Consider the following 7,500-nt stretch of genomic DNA (forward strand, 5'->3'; position numbering starts at 1 on the left):
ATTGGTATTTAATTTCCCCCACTGTCGTCTCTACAGTGTAAACAAAGGCATGTGTGCATCGAGGATAATTTGACAGCTGGTATTTATACTGTGTAGAAATTCAAACATCTAGCAGGGTTTTGTTTTTTTTGGCATTTTTCTTATCACTTTTCAAACTGTTTTGTCATATTTATGTCGCCACACAAATATGGTGATGCAAGCCTCAGAACTGAGCAAACTGAGTGACGTAAATCCTTAAAAATTCTTACAAATGTATGAGCAAGTAGTGGTGTGACACAATCCCATTATCTGTATCTAGTGCTCCAAATATTCATATCTTATTCTCTTATTCAGATTTAAACCTGAAATGGGTGTGGTCTAAAGTTTGGAATCCCACCTACACAGTTGTTATTTTTGCTTGCACCTACCCACAATAATTTCTTATGAATTTAGATCCCAAAATATAAAAGTAGTATCATTTTAATCACGTTCAAATTAACGGCCTTTGTTTGTACCACCAGTGTCATATCTGACCGAACCAGTTTCATATCTGACCGAACCAGTGTCATATCTGACCGAACCAGTGTCATATCTGACCGAACCAGTTTCATATCTGACCGAACCAGTGTCATATCTGACCGAACCAGTTTCATATCTGACCGAACCAGTTATATATCTGACCGAACCAGTGTCATATCTGATCAAACCAGTGAATATCTGACATGAAAGTAACAACATCCTGCTAATTTTCTTGCATCCTCCGGAATCCATATCCCAATGCACACCTTTAGTCTCAACCGAGCTTTCTGAAAAGAAAAAAAAAGTGCGAATAACATCTTCGTATTGGGTCACATTCCTAAAAGTGGCGCACCGAGTTGCATAGAATGTAAAACAGCATTGCAGTGCATTGCAGAGTTTAAGCTAAGACTGTACATCTAGGTCAGAACAGGGACTATAAAAAACACACAAGCTGTCAGGTTTAACATCCAGACAAATCCATGACTTCAGACAGTGACATGCCAGGTTAATGTCTGAAGTCACCAGAACCTAATTTCTGGAGAAAACTTGGAAAGAGAGATAAAAGTAAACCTCCAAAACAGGCAAGACTTGGCAGTAGGGTGCATTACAACAAGACGCAAACCAACAGAAATATCAGGCAGGAGAAGATAGTACCAATACAACACATAATGACTACTAAGTAATTACAATGACTTCTGGACGGGAAGAGTATTTATAGAAAAACGTACCTTTTTCTATAAAAGCACTCAATGTTCTGAGTAAATATTATGCGAAGTGGAGCTGTATCAGGTGTGATTATTGGGCATGTGGCAACAGAGAAATGAATGCAATTACTTGTCTTCATATAGATTCGGTAAGGTTAAACGCACATGCCAAGAATGCTCTAACTTTCTCCAGTGTTGCTAATGAAGAAAAAGTGTGAAATGATCTGGCTTGTTCTCCAAGATTCACTTTAGATAGAAGGAAAGTTTGTGACTCTTGATTAGTTGATAACCAAACAATCTTTTATCCAACGGTAGGTGTCTTCAGAAATGACGAGACACCATTGTGGTTTTCTGTCAACTAAAGATGACGATAGCTACAGTAGGCTAAAATAATCGACATGGCGTTATTATAATTAGCATTGCATTACAAGTATTCAAATAGAATGATGGCACTGTCTACTAGAAAGCTCAAAAGCAACACTTAAATGCTGTAAGCATAAGATTGTGTGTTTTTTATTTTCATTTTTACTTAAATAAGTAAAAAAGATTTTTTAAAAGGATTAAATAAAACAACTTTGCTGAAAAGTCCAAGCTGGTCAGGTTGATATATAATCTTTACCAGCTATTACGTTATCGTCCGGCTTCCTATTTAAACGACTCAATGAGTCGATAAACGGTTGAGATTTTCTGGTTTGTTATTTTTGTTAGTGGGAGTAATTCAGAAACTGGTTCATTTTTACCAGCACTTACCACACTGTAAAACCGGATAAGTTCATTTATAACTCCAAAAATTCGAGGAAACTAATTACCTCAAAATTTTTAAGATGATAAATCAATTTCTTTAAGCCAAAAACACTTAAATAGAACACAAATTTAACTCAAACTTTGTCATTTAAGTGCATTCGGCGTAAAGAAATCGATTTATCGACTTAAAAATTTGGAGGTAATTAGTTTCATCAAATATTTTTGAGTTAAATGAACTGATCCGGTTTTACAGTGTGGTATAGAACAACTGCTTAGCAAAGTGTGTATACTAACTCTACAGGGTTAAGCATTGGATTCTGTCATGAAAGGACAGGGGTTACGATGCAAATCCAAAGTCGAAGTCAAAAACATGCAGGCGATCAGCAGACTAGACTGAACTAGGCAAAGCAAAGTCAGTAATTTCAACAATCAAAAAAATAAATAAATAAAAAATGAAGGTTAAACCCATACACTCAAAGAAAAAAATGCTTGGTTACACCACTAGTGATTAACACGACTCAATACTTTGCAATAAGCAGTAAAAAGTATATTCTGGAATGTGTAAATTATGATTTTTTTAATTTTTTAAAACAGCTTAACTGTAGCGTATAGTGAGACTTTTCGATTTTATTTTCTCTCTACTCATTTTAATTTAACGGTGTTGGATGTAATACAGTCCCCTCCGAAACTATCAGAAAGGCAAGTCCAATTCTTCTGTCTGTGCTATATACCAAAGTCATTTGGGTGTGAGATCAGAAGATGGATAGAAGACATTCTATGTCGTTTAACACATCTACATATAAATGCCAGGGAATAAAAGCTGAAATTCTCAACTCTGGCGTTTTCATATTCATCTTTTGATCTCAAACCCGAATGTCTTCAGTCTACATGTCACGATTCAGAGTACAGACGGAAGCAAGTGCAGATCTTCAAACATTTAATAAACAAACAAAATACAAAGACACAATAACACGAGGGAAATACTGTGGCAAAAACTAAACATGGAAGTGTGGACAAAAGCATAGATAGACGATAACGTGAGACCAGGCGAGCACTGCAAACAGTGGCATGTATATTAGAATGCTCGTTAACCGAAACGTAAATCAGGTGCAGGTGGTCATGTGACACTGATGAGTATGGTGCTGGGAAATGAAGTCCAGAGTTCCCTCATTAGCTACGTTTACATGGACAACAATAATCCACTCTTAATCCGATTAAGACCATACTCTAATTAAGAAACTACCATATAAACAGCAAGTTGTACTTACCTTAATCTAATTAAGGTCATAATCGAAGTAAGCAATAATCTAATTAAGACAGGTGGAGTACTCCTGTTTTAGTCGCGTTATGGACGTGTAGTAGTGACATGTAAACACCTTAATCACCCTATTAACGTCGTGTGAGAGTTTTCACCGCATTTTGCGACAGGACACGATCACATACGGCAGTTTTACGTTTTACGGTGAACAAGAGAGTTCGGCTGTGTCCCAAATCGCATACTTACCTACTATAGGCCTGTAGTGGGGAAAAATACATGTATCTCGGCTACTATATAGACGGTAACTACGCGATTTGGGACACACCTACGGCTTCAAGCAGTCGTCTATTAGCACGTACAGCATGACAAATAATTAACTGCACTTAAAGCGTTCGTTAAAAAAAATTATAAAAACACCCAAAACTGTATACGGTACCATAACGAAGACGAACTGTATGTTGATACGTGAAATTCTGGAGGGACGTCGGACGGCGTGGCGCGGTGACGTAATGACGCGGGCTGTTAATCTAATTATGTTCTATAACATGTAAAACGGGAACATGACAGGAGTATTCTAAAAGCGACTCATGTAAACACCTTAATCACATTATTATCTTACTCAGATTAAGGTCAATAATTAGATTAATTCTGTCCATGTAAACGTAGTCATTGATACATGACACTACAGCAAAAACAAATGCACTGGCCTTGACGTTCCAGTCGTTTCAGAGGGGAATGTATGCTACTACTACTTGTGAATAAAATTTCAATGGGTTACAATTTTATACAAATTTTTTATAATTTTATTTAAAAAAAAATCTTAATAGATTTTGCGTCACTAATAAGCAATTGTAGATAGCAAGATAAATAAGATAAACAGATATTTACACAACCTAGATAGATAGATAGATAGATAGATAGATGCATTCTGACATTTAGTACGAATGCCACTTAATCTTTTTTTTCTCTTTTATAAATTGAATGTAGTTATGAATTTTTACATTCGCTCACTGAATATTTCTGTCATCATCTGTCTTTTTGTTCTTCTGATTCAAAATGAGAAAAGGTTTGAGGTGTGTATCTGTAGAAAACCAGTGTTTTGACACGGATGTGTGTGATCACAAGACCATCATGTGACGGATCAGGTGATAAACTTTACTGAAGAAGATTCTCAGCATCTCCGTTAGTTTAAAAGCTGCCTCGAACTTCATAACTGCATTTTTGAAACGAGACAGCTTTGAGAAAATGTAATTAGCATAAATTGTATTTTGGAAACAATTAGCGAATGAGTGCACTGAAAGAAATGCTTCTGGTTAATAACTGTAGCGAATGAGAAAGCAACAAAGTGAAATCATATGATAATTATCTGCATTCTGAAAAGTAGGTATTGTTTCTGGGGAAGAAATCAGAGCATGATGTGTGACAGATGTGAAAATATTAAATAGCATTTAAATTTGAGAGTCGAGAATTCGGATGGTTGAATGATGCTCAATAATTATATAATAATTAAAAAAAAAACAGGGGTGAATGTCCGTTTACAGAACAAAGGTTAAAACTTATAATTAATCAGCCATTATTTTGAAAAGGCAAATGGGGCAGAGAATTTAATAAAAATGGAGGCGTGTCTTAGTTAAGCATGACTCTGAACATTAATATTTTTGCATTAATTGTTTTTAAACACGTGGAATAATGTTAATCTTATTTCTAATTTTTTTTTTTTTTAAGAAATAAGCCTTTGCTTATCACATATGATTGAAGGTAATGCCATTTTCAAATCTTAGTTATTTGAAGAGTTTTCAAAGAAGACGTTTAAAGCTTTGGGGCGCACGGAGGCTTAGTGGTTAGCACGCTCGCCTCACACCTCCGGGGTTCGATTCCCGCCGGGGCCATGTGTGTGCGGAGTTTGCATGTTCTCCCCGTGCTGCGGGGGTTTCCTCCGGGTACTTCGGTTTCCTCCCCCAGTCCAAAGACATGCATGGTAGGCTGATTGGCGTGTCTAAAGTGACGATAGATTTTGATAGACTCATGGAGTGTGTACAGTATTTGTGAGGCTGTCAAGTCCACAGTTCGATCACGTCTGTCAATATTCAACCTTAGAAAAGAAGTGCGGCCTTACGGTCTCGACCGTAAGTCTTTAACTGACCTAAAGTTCAAGTACCATCATGTATAGTATTGCTGTTGAAGTCATACTCCTTCTCTGAATCACGGCTGGTCTTCTTACAGTACATATTTGGTTATTTTTTTTTTAATTTAGTTTGTGTTTTTCTATTTTGTTAACAACTGCCAAATAATAACTTATTCCAAAATAAAACTCTATGCCGCAAGCTAGTAAATTGGAGAATATCTTTTTCACTTTAATGTGTGTCTTTTACATTGTGGTACGATTTAACGTACATAATTGATAATAAGATACACAACTGGAGCTTAAGGTACACAATTGGACCCTAATGACCACTGCTGTGTACCTTTAATTAGTTTATACAGTAAGTGTCATTCTTTAAAGGTACATTAGACATAGACCAGTTCATTTCAACACAAGCACTTGCCTTTCAACCTGAAAATCTCAGGGGATAGAAAATGCGGACTGAAGAACGAAATTGTGTTAATTCGCGTCGTTGTCAACTGCCGTACATAACATAAAAATACATGTTTAAATAAAAAAAAAAAAACAGCATGTACAAAAGCAAGAGACAACTTTAAAATTAAACAAATCAAAAAGACTAATATGATGGTATATGAACGAGAACATGGCAAGCATTGAAATAAAGATTTAATTCTATTAAGTAAACCTTTAATAGTATATTTATAATATATTGCTGTATGAATAATAATAATTGTGTTCAACACAATAACCACTATACAAATTGGTTTAATTTAACAACAAGGGGCCCACTTTCATTATTCATCAGCTTATAAAATAGCACTCGATCCAGCACAGCTTATTATCTTTATATTTCTCTATAAGACGATTATATTAGTGTTAATATTAGCTCGTTAGCCTCATTTTCAATTGCCTCTTGATTTTCCTGACAAGCCAAGCAAAGCAAAGCAAAGGAAATAAAACCCTGTTCACTTCTTACAGTACGTTTGTTTAAGCTTTAAGTTTGTGTTTACAGGCAGATGGCCATCTCTATCTTCTTCTCAAGAAAATTCTGGTGTCATGCAGGTATTTTGTATAATATGAACAGGGCTGCTGCCCTATGCAGCTGCGTAACCTGTCTCTGAACATGCATAACTTTTCTTGTGTAAAGCTTGACATAACGTCTGGACTAAATTTGCCAACTCTGAATAGGACCCAACAAATAAGAACTGCATATGGAGACAGAACCAGACATATACAAACAACTTTCCATCTGCTTCCTCCATGCTGGGAGGTGGGATGTGGGTTGGCTTCTGTAAACTGCCTCTAGGTGTGAATGAGTGTGTGAAGTGTGTGTGTGTGTGTGTGTGTGTGTGTGTGTGTGTGTGTGTGTGTTTGTGTGTGGTGTCCTGTTATGGTCTGGTGTGTTTCTGTCTCATACCCAGTGTTCCTTGGATACACTCTGGAGCCAACCCTAATCAGGATAAAGCAGAAACTTATGATGAATGAATCCCTCAGAACATATGGCAAATGCTTTACTGAACTGTATCTAGGAATAAAAATGCCTCACAGTCTATCAGAGTATCACAGTACCTTCATTTTTAGGTTACATCAAAGGAAACCGCTTTAATAGGTGTGACAAAAAAGAATGACAGGTAATTTCCTTTTGCCCACATAAAGCAACACCTGGTAATGATGACACAGGGAAGGGGGATATTTTTGGGGTTTTTTTTTTTTTTTGTTGTTGTTGTTGTTTTTTAGGAGAGAGAGAGACAAACATTAATCCCTGTAAGCATTTTGGGCTGGAACTGTTATTGTTTACTAATAAGCAGTAGCAACTGCTACGTCATATTATTTATCTTTGTTAATATTATTTTCATATTACCGTTATTATTCCGATCCCACGTCCATCGTAGTGTTAACAAGCTAAAGGTTTTTCTGCAGTCCTTAAGAAGAATCTGTGTTAAGTCATTATGTCAGAGAGTCGGCTGTCTATAAAAGGGAGTCTACAGTATATGTACAGTCATTTGTATTGAAATTTGTATTGTAAGTTGCTCAGCATGCAACAGTGTCCTTGGAAATTATTTTAATAATAACCTGATCTAAATTATAATGGGGGTACTTTATTCGGACGGGATATTCTTTAAGAGATGTATTGCTACTTGGATACTGGTTTTCGTATTACTTAGTACTGGGGCGAAAAAGAAAATCGGTGG

Source organism: Ictalurus furcatus, chromosome 8 (genome assembly GCF_023375685.1).
Source record: "Ictalurus furcatus strain D&B chromosome 8, Billie_1.0, whole genome shotgun sequence".
Classification (NCBI taxonomy): Eukaryota; Metazoa; Chordata; class Actinopteri; order Siluriformes; family Ictaluridae; genus Ictalurus; species Ictalurus furcatus.